General features: G+C 43.2%; 1 long non-coding RNA gene across 1 annotated transcript; it reads left to right on the forward strand.

The window, feature by feature from the left end:
• Positions 1-4,694: 4,694 nt before the first annotated feature.
• Positions 4,695-8,140, forward strand: LOC118500998. The gene is made up of 3 exons (XR_004903570.1): positions 4,695-4,897; positions 6,962-7,138; positions 7,716-8,140. It is a non-coding gene; the product is annotated as an uncharacterized LOC118500998 (long non-coding RNA).
• Positions 8,141-19,101: the final 10,961 nt, after the last annotated feature.

Consider the following 19,101-nt stretch of genomic DNA (forward strand, 5'->3'; position numbering starts at 1 on the left):
GGGGCACCTGGCTGCTACGGGTGGGGTTCTGAGCCTGGAAAGTGACATGTTCATGAAGTCAGCTTCCAGATTAGTGGTTTCTCAACCATTTTGCACTTCCCATTCCCTGGTGAAAGCTGAGGTTCTCTTCTCAGGAAAATGAAATCCACATACATACATACTTCCAAATGACTTCAGAAGGCTTATATGTTAGAAAACTCGTCTTGGTAGTGGAGTATTTCTGCAAATTCATTTGGCACCTGAGGGCAAAGACTCACCTACAATAGCCTGAAGTGGCAGACCCCAATTTCCGAACCACTAAGTATCCACTATGCCTGCTGCCCTGCAACTCTGCACGGAAAGCTTGGCCAGGGCTGGGGACTCAAACTGCTGAGCCCCCAAAGCCCGGGACTGGGTCTCAGCACCGGCTATCTGCTTCTAGGCTCCAGGAGGCACTGAGCCCAGGATCCGATATTGTGATCCTTGCCTCTCCTTTGCTTCATTCGCCTTCCCTGCCTCTGTACCTGACGGTGCTCTTGCGTTTTACAGAAGAATTTTTCCATCCCCCGGTTCCCCTACCACCCTGCCGGTGCGCCTGCAGGGCGAGTTTCGCACACCCAGCTCCCATGTCCAAGCTTTTATTTCCTCATGGCAGTGGCTCCCCATCAGTTAAGAAGGAATAAAGTTTACTAAGGGTATCTTAGAAGTTCGGTGTCCCCAAGCAAGGAGATAACCAGCCTGGAAGGAGAAGCGATGCGATGCAGGGAAGGTGTGCCCTCGGAACTGCTGAGGATTCTGGAGAGTAAAGACAAAGTGAGGACCGCTGGCTGAGGTCACAGCACATGTGGGGCTAGTTTCTTTCTGCCTGGGAACCATGTACCTGGGGGTTCTGCCTGCTCTTTACAGCCCTGGATACTTTGGCTGTGTCTGCTCTGTACAGGCTGTTGTGGATTGCCTGTGGCGTGCCAAGACCGGCATATCCTAGGGACAATGAGAAGTTTCTTTCTCCGCACTCTACAGGCAGCAAGTCAGGATCTCAGATCTTCCAGTCGGGCTTGGGGCAGAAAGCTCAGGGGAAGGGTCCTGAATCCAGTGTGCGGGTTGTGAGAGGGTCAAAGTGCTGCGTAGGTAGGTGTTGCAGAGGACGCTTGTTTTCTGAGGATAGGTATGATGCAAACACACCGCGAACATGCAGGTGTGTAGGTACGAGAGGCTCCCGAGCAGGTTTGGGACGTGATTCTGCGCAAACCCGGGCGGATAACCTTGTGCGCATGCGTCGTTTTTGTGCGTGCCGGTGTTTTGGGGAGTGGGCGTGTTTTTGGAGACAAACGAGTTTGCGTGTGTGGAAGAGTGTGACTGGAAGTGACGGCGGGTGTTTGTCTCAGGAGGGACTTCGCAGCTCCGTCAAGCATGCTCTGCTCTCTAGTGGAGAACCGTAGTGCCGAAGACGCAGGTGCAGGTCCGGAATCGCGCGCCACTGGGGCGTCTTGGTAAACAGTGGTCGGTGAGAAGGGTGGCTGGACTTACCGCCCCAACAGGCAGATGACATGGATGCAGGGGATGCAGGGAGAGGACTAGGGCTGCTTGAAGGCTGGGGAGACATCTATGCCTTGCCCCTTCCCTCTGTGGGCGGGCGGATCATTAGCTCTTTCTGCCCACGCGATGGGCCACAGCGCCGGTCAGGACACAAGGCGGAAAAGCCTTTAGTGTGGACCACGAACTTTTATTAGTATTAGTATTGTTAGAATGGATCTTGATCTTAAGGAATCCCCCATGTGGACCAGGAAATTCTTCCACATCCCTACCTACCTAGCTAAGGGAAAGGCACATGGCTACTAACGACATCACTCCTTCAAGACCAAAATAGAGTTCCTGTTTCAAAGATTAATACCGTTGACTGTTGAAACCACATGGGGTTTAGGGGCACCGATCCGCCATGCAGGCAAATATCCGCATATAACTACAGCAGCCCTATGTGTACTCGGATTCCCAACGGTGGAGCTGACCCTTGAACAACACGGTTTCAACTGCGCAGGTCGATTGCAGTGTCAACACTTAATTCTACAGCGCGGGTCACTGACCTTCGAGGGGTAAACTGAAAAAAAAAAAAAAATCCAAGTAATTAGACCCATGCGGTTCAAGCCCATGTTAAGGGTCAACTTTACGTTGAGGCCCTGAGAAGTTACTTGCCCATAAATCCTAACGCCTGGAATTTGTTCAGCTGTGATTGAGTTCATTCTATTCCATTTCTTGCTCCCACCTCCATCTCCTGTTCTCACAAGCTCCACTCTTCCGTGAGCGGTTCCAGCTGCCTGAATTCAACACCATGCTGGGACCCATAACCAACCCTATTAGGCATTAATGCTTTCAACCTCACTTGGAAGGGGTTGAAGGCCAGATTTGGGGGAGCCAGAAGTCCCTGCAAACCTGGACCCTGCCCTTCAAGACCATACAGCTATGGATGGAGTGGGATGCACTTCCAAACTGTGGAACTAAACAGGCAAAACTTACCATGACAACAAACTTTCATCAAACTCCAGCTCAGTAAGAGTGTTTCTCATTGGCCCTAAAATATTTCTCTTCTGCCACCCCCCACACTTCCATCAATGATCTCAATGCAAATGCAAAGGAAATGGCCCTGCTGGATATTCCAGTCTAGCAAGTTGGTGACATAATCCGATTTAGATTTAGGCAGGTGATCCTTCTCTTGATTAGTTAGTTGCCTGGAGCTCCTGCACCACCCCAGACCTGAGCTGAGGAGAAAACAGCAGCCTTTGGAGCTGGGAGGCATCAGAGCCACTGTCCCGCTGAAGTTTCTCTGCTGCTTCAGCAGGACCAACTCCGCTGCAAGTGCCATCATCACTGCTTCCACTCCAAGCCACTGCTGCCAGGTGAGACTTGAGACTCCCTTATCTCTCTCTTCTTCTCCACTCCCTCTCTCTCCATTATATGGTCTCTTGGTTGATCTCCTTGCCAGTCTCAGAGTTTCTGTCTACTTCTGTCTGAGTCTCTTCATCACAACAATCTCTGTTAGTCTGCATTCCATCCCAGAGTGCTACCCCAGCAAGCACTGGACGCTATCAGTTCAAAGACTCCCTACACCACTCTTTCCGTGCAGAGCTGGGTTCTGGTCTTGCTGTCTTTTATTGCACATTTGCTTATACCAATCTCTGAGCAGGATGCAGGTGTAACTTTCTGCAGACTGTGTGCCCATGGATTTGGTCTAGTGCCTAGTGGTCTCTGGAAAATGAGTTCGGAACCTGGGCCAGCACATGTGATAGGCATGTGAGTGCAATGCCCTAGGGTAGGCAACACTGAACTGCAAGCATCCATCCTAAGGTCTTGGAGCTTTTTTCCCAGTTTAAGTCCTGAGTCCAAATTAAAGACTCTGCTAAGCTTGGTTATTACAGGGGTCTTTTTGCTAGAGGGCAGAGCAGCCAAGCAGAATTTGGTCTTCAGTTTCTCAGAGATTCCAGTTGCAGAGATATTCCCTCTACTTACATTCCCCCATATACGTGGCCAGTGTGAACAAAAACCTCACACAGGGAATACAGCTCTGGCTGCACTACAGAAAAAGCTGTTGTGACAGGGCATTCAGAGACTGTACTTGAGAGCCTTGGCCAACAGGTATATGGGGGAGTGGGTGAGGTGCACTGCAGAGAAGCAAGCTTACCCTCCCCATCCAGATTCAAGGTGGGATCACTAGTCCAGCTTTGCTAAAGAATGCATACTACGTGTTCACCAAACCCTTCAGCAGTCTATTTGCTGCTGAGGAAACAGTGTTGAAGAGAAATGAAATGACCAGGCTGGATCCATGATGCCAGAGAGTTACATGCAGGACCAGTGCCCAGGTCTCTGGCCTCATAGAACTCTGAACTGCTGCAAGTAGGTGCTGTCATTCTAACCCCACCAACAGGCATCATGAGCTTCTGGAAGTTCTTCCCCTTCTTGGTTCTTAGCATCTTGGTCCTGTACCCGGCGGGTATGTTCCAGGCAGCATTGTCCAGGTAAGACAGCCCTGCCAGGAGCACACTCCTATCCCACTGGCCCTGGGATCACACAATTCTGTCACCTGAACTGTGGTGTGCTGAAAGTTTAATGATTGCCCTTGGGGTGGAGGTGGGGGAATGGACGTAGGTAAACCTGCACATAAGTTTTTATGATATAAAGACGTGTCACACACAATTTACAAATAGAAATCAGATATATAATACTCTTTATTGTGAATTTCATATACCTCTTTGAGCCCTACAGAATGCTTTCATTGCTTTTCACTAAATATCTGTATTTGTATAAACCTATTTATCTAATTCAACCACAATTTGAGAAATGAATTGCTAACTACTGATAAATTTGTTGTTATAAATCTAATATGTAATCTATTGATCTAGTTTCTCACTCACATATAAATATTTAGTAAACTGAAACATTTTTCAGATTCAAACTGAGTTTTATCATTTGATTTTTAATAATGGCTATATTTAACACTACATTCATAAACTTCCTGAAAATCTAACTGTAAGATTTCACAAGCCTATCTGATCCAGTTCCAGTAATATCAAAGTATCCAGTATTTGTAATATCAAATCTTTGATATTACACCAGAGCCTGACTCCTGGTGAATCAATGTTTTTGGAAAGGCACTGGCCTCATGCCCTGTGCACTGTGGGTTGAGGTGGCCACATACTCTGAGGAAGTGGCAGAAAGTGAAAAACTTGGATGTTTATCCTGGGGAGGTGGTAGACCATAGCTCAGAGCTGCTATTGGGTTTATTACCCCTCCCCACGTCTGCCTGAGAGAGCAGCCTATACCCTGCTTCACTCAGTGAAGGAGAAGGGGAATTTCTGGCGGATGCGCCGATGAAGGACCATGGGAAGAGGATGGCCAGTGAGCAGAAGCAGGAGACAGAGGACTTCAGGTAGGTTACATGCCTGCCCAGCACAGGGCATGCCCTCTCCCCAGTCATGCCCAGGAAGACAAGTCCTGATAAGTAGGAGAGAATGAAAATGGACAGGTTACCAGCAGGCTGTTCACCCCAGCCTGGGTCCAGCTGTTCTCAGGCTCCACTGAAGACAGAGGTCAGATAGAGAGACAGGGTTAAACCACATGTAAAAAGATCCACTTCTGCAAGTTAGGGAAGGTGTGGAATCACTCACTCTGGAAATTGGTCTGGCAGCATTGAGGAGTCCTCCTAGCATCAGAGGAGTTAGGACTGGGAAGTGTGAAGTCAGCAGATGGACCCCATATTTTAGAAATTCAGGATATTTTAGAAATCTGGCTCCACCTTGTTAACCTGCATGTGACTTTCTGTCACACCTGTACATTTACAAGGTGAAGCCGAAGGCTTTGCTGAGGGTAGGGTCAGGTGGAACAGTGCCTGAGGTAGGTCTGGAACCTTTACATGCCTAGGATCCATGGAGATGTGCATGCTGTCACTGGGTTGGGGAGAGCACCCTTCTCCAGCCCCACCTCCCTGTGCACCCTGAGCTTGGAGCATGCATCAGCTCCTGCTCTGGCTCTGGCACTGCCCGGGCAGAGGCACGGTTGCACCTGCATCTGCCCTGAGGACCTCTCTGCAGAGCATGAAGGCCTGAGCAGCATGAGAAAGGCCAGGAACTCTCTCTTTCCCACCGTAGCCCTTCCCTACATGGCCCTGGCTCAGCAAATGTTTAAGTCTTTTTTTTTCTTTTATCTTCACCTGAGAACATGCCTATTGATTTTTAGAGAGAGGGGAAGGGAGGGAGAGAGAGAGGGAGAGAAACATCAATCGGTTACCTTCTGGGACTGGAGACTGAACCTGCAGCCTAGGTATGTGCCCCAACTGGGAATCAAACCTGCAACCTTTCAGTTTACGGGGTGACACTCCCACCAACTGAGCCACATTGGTCAGGGCACAATGTGTTTGAGTTCTTCTAATGGAGGATGTGTGAGCTGCCCTCCTGCATGCCCCCTGGGGTGGAGGTGGGGGAACCTGCCCAGCTCAAATTGTTGTCTTCTCCCTTTGACCTTCTGTGGGACAACCACAGGGGCACACCTGGTCATAGTATTGTCTGGCATCTCTTTTCCCTGCAGTCTGGACATCTCCAGAGCTAAGTGGTATAGTAATGAGTACATGTCTGCCTGGAATTTATACACAGGACCTTAACAAGTTTCACACATTCACCCAAATTACAACTGGAGTTGGAGCACCTGTCATAAAAAAGAGGGGGAGTCATGTCCAGCAGCTTGAAGGAAGACCACAGCCCTCATGTTGGCATGCCCAAGGATGCCTCCTGTCCCTACCCCTTCTTTCTAGCTTCCTTTCTTGCTTCTTTCCTCTCTTAGTAAGAGGACGTGCAATCCTCTCTTATTGCTCTTTGGGCTGGTATCTAAAAAGCACTGAGCTATGGTGATTATTGCTCTGGCCCACGCCCCAGGCTTTATGAACTCAGACCTGTGCTTTACCCCAGGATAGCTGGACATGGCATGGTGGGTGGTCCCTTTGAGCAAATGTAAGTCATAAGAACAGTTGTGCTAAGGAGCAGGTAAGGACTTGAGGCTGTAAATTCTCTATCTCTTCTTGGTAAGACAGGAATTTTTTATTGTCTGTGAATGAAATATAATTTCATTCTAGATAGTGTTTGAGAATGGATTGGGCATGACACCATAATTCCCTCTAGTCTTATAAGCTTTGGTTGATTTTTTGCATATTTATACAGGAAAGGGTGGCTGTCACAGCTCTGTGTTCCTTGGCCAGTTACCAAGTATTACTTTTGGTTTTTGAACACATCTGAGAATGTCTACAGGAAGTGATTGTGGCGTTTCCCCCAAAGGCCCTGTGATTTTCTGCTGTGATAATCATGTTTAGGCTAAAGACTTAAGGCTAATAGGTGACTCTCAGAGAAGTAATTTTGCCATGATGGTCCCGTAGGTTGGGCTATCCTGCCCCTATCTCCTCAACCTCTCACTAATAGGTCCTCTTTTTCTCCATTCTGCAAACCAGTGTCGCTGTCCAGAAAAGGGCCTGCCACTTTTCTACCTGCATGTTGGGTGGCCTGGCGGATTATCTGAGCAAAGCTGCGCAGAAGAACAAATCCATGGAAAACAACCTTCTCCCTGAATCCATGGGCCGTCGCCGCAGGTACCTTCAGTCCTGAGTTGTAAAAAACACTCCAGGAAGGTGACTGCCTTTGTCCTGCTGGATAAGGATGGCAACTGGGTCCTGCGGGAGTACAGTCCTTGCTCTAACCCTCCCTGGGCCCACAGAGTAAAAAAAAAAAAAAAAAAAAATCCTCAGCAGAAGTTGCTCACTCCGATTTCTGGAGAAGGGCAGAGAGTCCCAACAGTTGAAATCCCTAGATTTTGGGTTTGTTTCTCTGTTTTCCAGTGTCTCCCTGTGCTACAGGGATCTTCTGTTAGGAAATATAAATCCTGTTTATTTAAAACACTGTTCCCTGCAGTTATAATTGTGATTATTCTAGTATTTGAGTTTGAAAGGTAATGACACTATGCTTTTGGACTATACGTTGCAATGTTGTGTACATCTGAATTTGGAGCATATACCTGGGGTCAAAACTGTGTTTTCTGTGTACTACCTACAGATTATGGGCCAAATATTTTCTGTGAGCCTGTTTCCTCATTTGTAAATTGCAGATTTTGATAGTACCTACTGCTATTAAAAATAAATGATACAACAGATGTCAAGAGACTCACAATTAATAAGGAACTAAATTGTCACTATATTTTTTTCCTCTTAGGTCACCATGAAGCTGAACTCTACTACTTAAAATTTGTAATGAAAGCAACTTGTAGGAAGTAGTATGGAAGATACACATATTTGCATCCTTCTTGACATTGAAAACAATCTTTTCGTTGGAAAGAAACTCAAGCTAAATATAAAATATAATCATTGTAGTTATCTAGTGTGCATGTTTTGAAAAATATTTGATACTGTACTCAATAAATATGAGAGCATGTCTCATTGGCTTATCTGGTAGCAAATCTGGGCCCTGTCAGCCCATCATTCAACTGTTGATGGTAGTGTTACTGTTAAACCACAAGATGACATAAAATGACTGCCTCCTAGGTGTCTGGGGACACAAGATATAACTGTGGGTCCAGCCCTTGCTGGTAAATCGTCACAGGTACGATTCCTGGTCAGGGCACATGCGTGGGTTGAGGGTTTGGTCCCTGGTTGGAGTGGATACAAGAGGCAACCTGTCAATATTTCTCTCTCACATTGATGTTCCTCTCTGTTTCCCTCTCCCTCCCTTCCTCTCTCTCCAAAATGATAAACATGTCCTGAGGTGTGTCCAGAGAACTCTTTGTTTAATAAATGTTAACATTATTTGTGAACCTCATCAACACTTAAAATGTATTCTACATACACATCAATGGAGTCCTTGCTGCTATTTATACTGTGTTTTTCCCCAGAAGTGTCTTTGTTCAACTTATCCTGAACATACATGCACCCAACAATATAAAATCACAGCATTTAAGAAAACTAAAACAGGGAGAAATACATATATCAAGAATTGTTTTTAGAGAATGAATGTACCCTTTTCAATTAGCCATTGGCTTCTGGTATCACCTCACCAATGTATGCTTCCAAGTTGGCTCAGCAAACACCCTCAATGATAAGATGAATTTCAGAATCTGTACTGTGGTTCCATGTACAAAAGAATGATAGATTTTATTACTGACCAGGTTGTGTCTGATTGTCCCAATATCATTTATTAAATAAACCAAGATGCTCCACATTGATTTGAAACACCTTATCATATGCAGAGCACCTTCTGGCTTTTCTTTTCTATTAATATATTTATGCACCAGTAACAAAATTTAATAACTATTAGGGCAAAGTTGCCCTCATACTTCTCTTTTTAACAATTTTGCATATTTATTCTTCCAGAAGGAAGTTATGATAATTGTCATTTTTTAAAAACACCCATTGGAAGTGCGGGCTGTGAACCAAAGGGTCACAGGTTCGATTCCCAGTTAGGGCACATGCCTGGGTTGCAGGCCAGGTCCCCAGTGGGGGCCACATGAGATGTGACCACACATTGATATCTCTCCCTCTCTCTTTCTCCCTCCTTTACCCTCTCTAAAAATAAATTTAAAAAATAAAATCTTAAAAAACTAAGATCTTAAAAAACAAACAAAAAAACACCCATTGGATTTTTATTTGTATTTGGCTTTGCAGGTAGACAACTGTGTCATCTGTAAATAATAGTAGTCTATGGCCATACCACACTGAATATGCCCAGTCTCGTCTGAAAATAATAGTAAATCTTAATTTGTATTTCTGTTCTCATTGTACCAAGTACAAACTCTTCTATATTCAAGAACATGTATATGGAAGAATAATCTTTCTTCTTATTGTATACTAACATTTAAAATAATTATAAATGGGGATAAAAAAATTCAGACTTCTGGCCAAGATAGAGGCATAGGTAGTACACTTTGCCTCCTTGCACAAACAAAAGAAGGACAAGAACAAATTTAAAAACAAAAAATAACCATGACTGCTAGAAAATTGAGCTGTATGGAAGTATGACGACCAAGGAGTTAAAGAAGAAACATTCATCCAGAATAGTAGGAGAAGCAGAGATGGACAGCCAGGGCAGAGAGGATGTGCACTAAGGTGGTAGCTGGAGGACTGGGTGGTCGAGGTGGCAGCTGGCTTATCCGGCAGTCCCACATTTACATGCAGATATACCAGGAGGAACAACTGGGGAGCAAGACAGACTGTGCAACCTAGGGTTCCAGTGTGGGAAAAGAAAGCCTCAATACCTCCAGCAGTAAAAACCTGTGGGGATTGAGGCAGTGCGAGAAACTCCCAGCCTCACAGGAGAGTTTGTTGGAGAGACCCACAGGGCCTTAGAATGTACATAAGCTCACCCACCCAGGAATCAGCACCAGAAGGGCCCAATTTGCTTTAGGTAGCAGGGGAAGTGGCTGAAAGTGGGGCAGGAGCTGAGCAAGTGGCATTATTCCATCTCTGACCCCTCCCCCACATACAATGCAGTATCATGTGTTGCCCCACCCTGGTGAATACCTAAGGCTCTGTCAATTACAACATAACAGGACAGACAAAGAAATATGGCCCAAATAAAAGAACAGATCAAAACTCCAGAAAAACAACCAAGCAAGGAAGAGAAACCTACCTATCAGATGCAGAGTTCAAAACACTGGTAGGATGCTCACAGAAATGGATGAGTATGGTCCCAAAGTAGAGGAAAAATTGAAATTAAGAAAACTCTACAGGGAACCAACAGTGATGGGAAAGAAAATAGGGCTCAAATCAATGATTTGGTGAAGGAAGAAATAAATATTCAACCAGAACAAAATGAAAAAGCAAGAATTCAAAAACACAAGGAGAGACTTAGGAACCTCTGGGACAACTTTAAATGTTCCAACATCTGAATCATAGGAGTTCCAGGAGGAGAAGAGGAAAAGCAAGAAATTGAAAACTTACTTGTAAACATAATGAACTTCCCCAACCTGGTGAAGGAAACAGACTTCTAGGAAGTCCAGGAAGCTCAGAGAGTCCCAAAGAAGTTGGATCCAAAGAAGCATACACCCAGGCACATCGTAATCACTTTACCCAAGATTAAAGATAAGGAGAGAATCCTAAAAGCAGCAAGGGAAAAGGAGACAGTTACCTACAGAACAGTTCCCATAACACTACCAGCTGATTTCTCAAAAGAAACCTTGCAGGCAACAAGGGGCAGGAAAGAAATATTTGAAGTCATGAAAGGCAAGGACCTACATCCAAGATTACTCTATCCAGCAAAGCTATTATTTAGAAAGGAAGGGCACATAAAGTGCTTCCCTGATAAGGTCAAGTTAAAGGAGTTTGCCATCGCCAAGACCTTATTATATGAAATGTTAAAGGTACTTATCTAAGGAAAAGGAGATAAAAAATATGAACAGTAAAATGACAACAAAGTCACAACTATCAAAACTGAACCTAAAAAAACAAAAACACCAAAACCAAAAATAAACTAAGCAAACAACTAGAACAGGAACAGAATCACAGAAATAGAGATCACATGGAGGGTTATCAGTGGGGAGGGAGAGAGGAAGTGGGGAGAAGGAAGGAAAAGGTACAGGGGATAAGAAGCATAAATGGTAGGTACAAAATAGACAGGGGGAGATTAAGAATAGTATGGGAAATAGAGAAGCCAAAGAATTTATATTTATGACCCATGGACATGAACTAAGGGTGGGGGATGCTGGTAGGAGGGGGTTGCAGGGCAGAGGGGAACAAAGGGGAGAATGAAATGGGACAACCCTATAATAGCATAATCAATAAAATATACCTAAAAAGTAAAAAATTATAAGTGGATATTAAGTTTTATCAAAATATATTTGGTTATCTAACACAATTATTGTATTTCTCTGTTAACTTATTCAAGAGTAATACATTTAAAATTAAATACTAATATTAACAGATAATATCATTGAGTGCTTACTACTAGCTAGGCACCTCAGTAAGTACATTACACATACTAACTCTTGTAACCTTTACAATGACTAGATAAGATAGAAGCTGCCAAAAGCCCCATTTTATGGGTGAAGAAACTAAGAGACAGAGAGATTAAATAGGTTGAACAAAGCCATGTACCTATTAGATCCATCTCAAGGTGCAAACCTGACCCTAGGCTATGTGACTCTAGAATCTGCTCTCTGAAATTACTATGCCGCCTCTTGATACATTCTGGTGAGAGGATGTATTAAAATATACATCCAAATTCAATCTGCTTGTGATTTATTTAGGACTTTGTACTACCTGTGTTAAGGTCAGTATTGTGGCTATGCCAATGTTATTAAATAAACTGTCAAACTTTTAAGGTTTTTTTTATGTTTTAGATGAGTGTAAATAGCATGGAAACTATCTGTAAAACTTCATCACACAGTTCCTTCTATAACACAGTTCTTAAAAAGATTTTTGGTTTCTGCCCTGGTTATTATACTCTACTTTGATTCTATTTATTTTATTCCATCTATTTTTAAATATATTTTATTTATTTTTATTTTTTTAAATATATTTTATTGATTATGCTATTACAGTTGTCCCATTTCCCCCCTTCTCTCCCCTCCACCCTGTACCCCCCTCCCACCCACATTTCCCCCTTTAGTTCATGTCCATGTGTCATACTTATGAGTTCTTTAGTTTCTACATTTCCCGTACTATTCTTGCAGTCCCCCTATCTATTTTCAACCTACATTCTATGCTACTTATTCTCTATACCTTTTCCCCTTCTCTCCTCCTCCCACCCCCCTGCTGCTAACCCTCCATGTGCCCTCCATTTCTGTGGTTCTGTTCCTGTTCTAATTGTTTACTTAGTTTCTTTTGGTTTTGCTTTAGGTGTGGTTGTTGATATTTGTGAGTTTGCTGTCCTTTTACTATACATGTCTTTTCTTTATCTTCTTTTCTTAGATAAGTCCCTTTAGCATTTCATAAAATAAGGGCTTGGTGATGATGAACTCCTTTAACTTGACCTTATCTGAGAAGCACTTTATCTGCCCTTCCATTCTAAATGAGAGCTTTGCTGGATAGAGCAATCTGGGATGTAGGTCCTTGTCTTTCATGACTTGGAATATTTCTTTCCAGCCCCTTCTTGCCTGGAAGGTCTCTTTGGAGAAATTAGCTGACAGTCTGATGGGAACTCCTTTGTAGGTGACTGTCCCCTTACCTCTTGCTGCTTCTAGGATTCTCTCCTTCGTTTTTACCTTGGCTAATGTAATTATGATGTGCCTTGGTGTGTTTCGTCTTGGGTCCAACTTCTTTGGGGCTCTCTGAGCTTCTTGGATTTCTTGGAAGACTGTTCCCTTTGCCAGATTGGGGAAGTTCTCCTTTATTATTTGTTCAAATACGTGCTCAATCTGTTGCTTTCCCCCTTCCAATTCTGGTACCCCTATAATTCGGATATTGGAATGTTTAAAGGTGTCTTGGATGCTCTTAATCTTTTCCTCAATTTTTTGAATTCTTATTTCATCTTGCTTTCCTGCTTGGTTGATTCTATCTTCCTTCTGGTCCACTGTATTGTTTTGAGACTCATATTCCTTCCTTTCACTATTGGCTCTCCTCCGCGTGTCTTCCTGCATCTGTTTTATGGTAATCTGCATTCTTTCATCTAAATTTTGTCCAAAATCCACCAGTTCCGTGAGCTTTCTGATCACCAGTGTTTTGAACTGCGCATCTGATAGATTGGCTAATTCTTGGTTGCTCAAAAGGATGAGTCCTGAGGGGCTGATCTGCTCTGTTGAAAACATGGTTTGTTTTTTCCCCCTATTTCTCCTTTTTTTTTTTCCCGGTCTGGTGGCTCTTGTTACAGTGGGGGGCGGAGCCTTAGGTGCTCACCGGGCTGGGCACCCCAGTCACTAGATTGTGACGTTATATGTGGGGGCGGGGCAGGAGCGGGGCGGGAGAAAACAATGGCGGTAGTTCCGTTCCCCTGGACTCAGACTCATGTCTGGGCTTCTGGGCCGCGAGTTCTGCCCTGGTCCACAATCGCTACCCCTCTGGGTCTGCCAGCCGCAGCTTGCGTACTCAGGGATCACCGCTGCCTTCTTGCGCCCCCGGATGGCTTTTGTGCCGATTTCGCGCCAAACCTTCCCCCGACCTCCGCGCGCCGCCGACCCGAGCCAGCCCCGCGCCCGCCGGCTCGTCTTCTCCTACCAGTCCGGATGAACGGGTCTACTTCAACTTCTTGGCTGCCCGACTTCCATTCAGATAAATCCTCTGCCGGATCTGGCTGTTATTCTGATAGTAAATTATTGTTGTAAATTATTGGTTTTCTAATCTTGGTTGTACGAGGAGGTACGGTGCGACCACCTATTCCTCCATTAAATATATTTTATTGATTATGCTATTACAGTTGTCCCATTTTCCCCCCTTCACTCCCCTCCACCCTGTACACCCTCTCCCACCCACATCCCCCCCTTTAGTCATGTCCATGTGTCATGCTTATAAGTTCTTTAGCTTCTACACTTCCCATACTATTCTTACCCTCCCCCATCTATTTTCAACCTACAATCTATGCTACTTATTCTCTCTACCTTTTCCCCCTCTCTCCTCCTCCCGCCCCCCCGGTTGCTAACCCTCCATGTGATCTCCCTTTCTGTGGTCCTGTTCCTGTTCTAGTTGTTTGCTTAGTTTCTTTTGGTTTTGCTTTAGGCCGGGTTGTTAATAATTGTGAGTTTGCTGTCCTTTTACTATACATGTTTTTTCTGTATCTTCTTTTCTTAGATAAGTCCCTTTAGCATTTCATAAAATAAGGGCTTGGTGATGATGAACTCCTTTAACTTGACCTTATCTGAGAAGCACTTGATCTGCCCTTCCATTCTAAATGAAAGCTTTGCTGGATAGGGTAATCTGGAATATAGGTCCTTGTCTTTCATGACTTGGAATACTTCTTTCCAGCCCCTTCTTGCCTGGAAGGTCTCTTTGGAGAAATCAGCTGACAGTCTGATGGGAACTCCTTTGTAGGTGACTGTCCCCTTAGCTCTTGATGCTTCTAGGATTCTCTCCTTCATTTTTACCTTGGCTAATGTAATTATGATGTGCCTTGGTGTGTTTCTTCTTGGGTCCAACTTCTTTGGGGCTCTCTGAGCTTCCTGGATTTCCTGGAAGTCTATTTCCTTTGCCAGAATGGGGAAGTTCTCCTTTATTATTTGTTCAACTACGTGTTCAATCTGTTGCTTTTCCTCTTCCCCTTCTGGTATCCCTATAATTCAGATGTTGGAATGTTTAAAGAGGTCCTGGAAGTTCCTAAGCTTCTCCTCGTTTTTTGTTGTTGTTGTTGTTGTTTTTTTAATTCTTATTTCTCCATTCTTTCCTGTTTGGTTGTTTTTTTCTTCCTTCTGGTCCACTCTATTGTTTTGAGTCCGTTTCCTCCCTATCACTATTGGTTCTCTGTGCATCTTCCTTCATCTCTTTTATGGTACCCTGCATTTTTTTATGTAATTTGTGCCCCAAATCAGCCAATTCTGTGAGCTTCCCGATCACCAGTGTTTTGAACTGTGCATCTGATAGATTGGTAATCTCTTGGTTGCTCAAAAGGATGAGCCCTGGGGCATTGTTCTGTTTTTCTGTCTGAGACCTGTCTTTCTCTCTCTCTTTTTTATTTTTTTTTGTTTATTTTTTTTTCGTCTAGTCGCTCCAGTGACGGTGAGGGGGTGGAGCCTTAGGTGTTCACCGGGGCTGGGCACCCCAGTTGCTAGATTTTGACGTTGTATGTGGGGGCGGGGGTGAACAATGGCGGTAGCTCCATTATCCTGGGACCTCAGTCCCTTCTCTGGGATCCTGGGTTGCACGCTCTGCCCTGGTCCACAATTGCTGCCTCACTGGGTCTGCCAGCTGCCGCTTGCGTGCTCAGGGTCCACCCGCTGCGATCTCGTGTACCCCAGATGCCTTATGCACTCCTGGTTGCCTTATGTGCCCAGTTCTCCCTGTTCTCCGTGAGCCTCGCCCCGCGCCCGGCTGCTCCTCTCCGCCCCTCCTACCGGTCTGAACAAAGGGGTCTACTTCAACTTCTTGGCTGTCCGACTTCCATTCAGATAAATTCTCTGTCAGTTCTGGGTGTTATTCTGCCTCTAAATTGTTTTTCTAATCTTGGTTGTGCATGGAGGTACGGTGCGTCCACCTATGCCTCCATCTTGCCGGAAGTCCCCCATCTATTTTTTTAAAAAGATTTTATTTACTTATTTTTAAAGAGAGGGGAAGGGAGGAGGAAAGATAGAGAGAGATATATCAGTTGGTTGCCTCTCACACTCTTTCCCCCTCTCATAGGCCCCCAGCTGGGAACCTGGCCTGCAACCCAGGCATGTGCCTTTATTGGGAATTGAACTGGTGACCTTTTGGTTTGCAGGCCAGCACTCAATCCACTGAGCCACACCAGCCAAAGCTATTTTTGATTTACCTATATTTTCTAAAATGTTTTAATTTTAAAGACTTTTATATGCACTAGCATCATTTTGTATTTTTATTATAATTTTAAATATTCATATGTGAGCTAATATGCTCTTTTCACTTAGATATGGTATATTTGTATTTTCCCTTTCCTCATCCCAATGAACCATTTCTATTTTATTGGACTTTTCAAAGCACTAGCTTTAATTTTTTAATTATACTATCTTTCTATTTGAAATTCACTAATTTCTTCCCTGACCATTTGATTCCCGTCTCCCCAATGATTGTTGGAAAGTTAGTTTAGCTGGCTTCTTTCTAAATTTTAGAATTGTATTACTTAATTAAATAGCTATATATTTTTTTTGATTACTGGTATGTAACCACTTCTCCCCACCTCCACTGAGTCCGTCCTGATCCAAGTCCCCATCATTTTTACCTTAAATATTACAATAACCTTCAAACTGGTCTTCCTGTTTCTATGCTTTTAGCTCTGCAGGCATACATCAGAGATATTGCAGGTCTGGTTTCAGACTACTGCGAGGAAGCAAGTCTCACAATAATGCGAGTCATAATCTTTTTGCTGGTAGGGGATCTTGCCTTTAATTTGGAAAAAAAACCCCACAACATCTGTGAGGGGCAATAAAGTGAAGTATGACAAAATGAGAGGTATGCCTGCAAAGACAATTCTTGAGGGAGCCTTTTAAGATATGTCATATTGTGTGTCTCCTCTGCTCAAAACCTTCCACAGGGTCATGCAGAATAAAAGTCAAAGTCAAAGTCCCTATGGTAGTCTGGTAAATACTACCTGATCTGGCCCCATGTAATTTCTCTGATCTCCCTTCCTGCCATATGACCCATTGCATGCTCCACTCCTAGCTTCTTTGGCTTTTGCACTTACTATTTTCTCTGCTTGGAATTCTGTTTCTTTAATGTCTGCATAACTGTCTCCCTCCCCTTGTTCAGAAGTCTACTAAAAAGTCACCTTCTCAGAGAAGTCTTCTGACCACTATATACAAAATAACATCCCTCTCTATCCAGCTTATTCAGTTTTATTTTATCCAAAGAACTTATAATTATCTGAAATATGAAGTCTGTCTGGAAAAAGTCTGGCCGTTGTTAATGTAATAAGGAAGTTTTGCGCGACATTGATCTAACCTGGCAGCCAAGCGGAGTGGACTGGAATGCGCATGTGTGAACAATGATGACTTCACTGTACTAGTCAGTGAGGGCAATAGACACAGTTGAGTGGGCATGTGTAGTGTATGGCTGTCACATTTGAAATGACTGAGTGAGTAGGAGTGAGTAGAGCAATGAATCCGCATCAAATTTTGCATTAAGCTTGAACATTCCTCCACGGAAACTATTGGGATGAGCCAGAAAGCTTTAAGGGTGATTCAACGAGTGGAGCACAAATAAAACCGTGGCACAAATGCTTCAAAGATGGTGGAGAATCTTTTGAAAGTGAGCCATGTTCTGGAAAGCCTGCAACAAGCAGAACACTTGAGAATGTGGAATGTGACTCAGGCCCCCTACAGCCCAGATTTGACACCCTGTGACTTTTGGCTTTTCCTAAAACTAAAATCACCTTTGAAAGGGAAGAGGTTTCAGTCTGTCAATTAGTTTCAGGAAAATAGGATGGGGCAGCTGGTAGTGATTCCAAGAAAGGATTTTGCAGTGTTTTGTACAGCGGAAGAGATGCTGGGAGAACAGTGTGAGGTCCTAAGGTGCCTACTTTGAAGGGGACTGAGACATCATTATCCTATGTACAATGTTTCTTGTATCTTGTACCTTATTCAACAAATGTCTCTATTCCTCATATTGCATGGCTAGATTCTTTCTGAACAGATCTCATATATATTTTCTTTTTTTTCTCTGTCCTTCCATTCGTGTGTAACTGTATGAAGGAAGTATCTTTGGCTGTATCTCAAGAGCCTAGAAAAATTCCTAGGACAATATAGGCTCTTAATAAATGCTTATTGAGTTATAAATAAATTATAAAACTTTGTAAGGCTCTAATTTCGATCTGTAAGTTCATCTTTAATGATGTGCCATGTTATAAGATGTAAAGATCTCATTCTCTAAATAGTTTGTAATTTGCACTTTCATTTCCACTTTAACTTAGAAGTTAATTAAGGGAGCCCTGGCTGGTATGGCTCAGTGGGTAGAGCGCTGGACTGCAAATGAAAGGGTCACCTGTTCAAGCCCTGGTCAAGAGGCAGCAGATTAATGTTTCTCTCTCTCCTTCTCCTTCCCTTTCCCTCTCTCTAAAAAGTAAATAAAATCTTTTAAAAATGTTATTAACAGGATTTTTAGATTTAAATAGATATTAAAATTATACTCTAGTTATTCAGTTCCAGATTTTTTAAATTAAAGTTTGATAAAGTGATCTCTATAATTTTTTTTACTTAGAAAATTTGAGATTTTCTATGAGGCTTATATGTGATTCTTTCCCATAAAGATTTTAATGATATTGAAAAAAATATTCCCTTGAGGTACAACTATTTATATCTCTATCTTCCTATATCTCTATGAATATGAAAATAAAGTTATTAATTATTCATATATATTATTTTTGCCTTGTAGTTGATGTTGCAGGCTAAGATAGGGCAATACATTTTACAAATACTATTTTGTTTCTATGAACTACTCCTTGCATTCTAAAACTTTTTAGTTTACATATTAAAATTTTTTTTTTACTCCTCATCCTAGGATATATTCTTTGATTTTAGAGATAGAGGAAAGGAAAGGGGAAATGAAAAAGAGAAACATCGACCAGTTGCCTCCCATACACATCCTGACCAGGGACTGAACCCAGAACCCTTTAGTGTACAGGACAATGCTCCAACCAACCGAGCCACCTAGCCAGTGCTACATATTTTTAAATTTTATTTACCTTTATAAACAACTTTAATGAGGTATAAATATAATATAAACTTATATTCTTTAAACTATATTTCAGTGACTTTTACCAAGACTATGCCATATAACCCATGTAATAATTACCACAAAAAAGGTACAGGACATTTCCATCATATCAGAATACTCCTCATGTTACTCTGAGGTCAATATTGCCCAAACACCTACCATATACAAACACTGATGTGATTTCTATCACTATGGATTCATTTTTTCCAAAAATAAATGGTATGTACTCTTTGTATCTAGTTCCTTTCACTCAGCACATTATGTTTGGGAGTTATTTACATTGTTGCATATATCAGTAT

Source organism: Phyllostomus discolor, chromosome 6 (assembly GCF_004126475.2).
Source record: "Phyllostomus discolor isolate MPI-MPIP mPhyDis1 chromosome 6, mPhyDis1.pri.v3, whole genome shotgun sequence".
NCBI lineage: Eukaryota > Metazoa > Chordata > Mammalia > Chiroptera > Phyllostomidae > Phyllostomus > Phyllostomus discolor.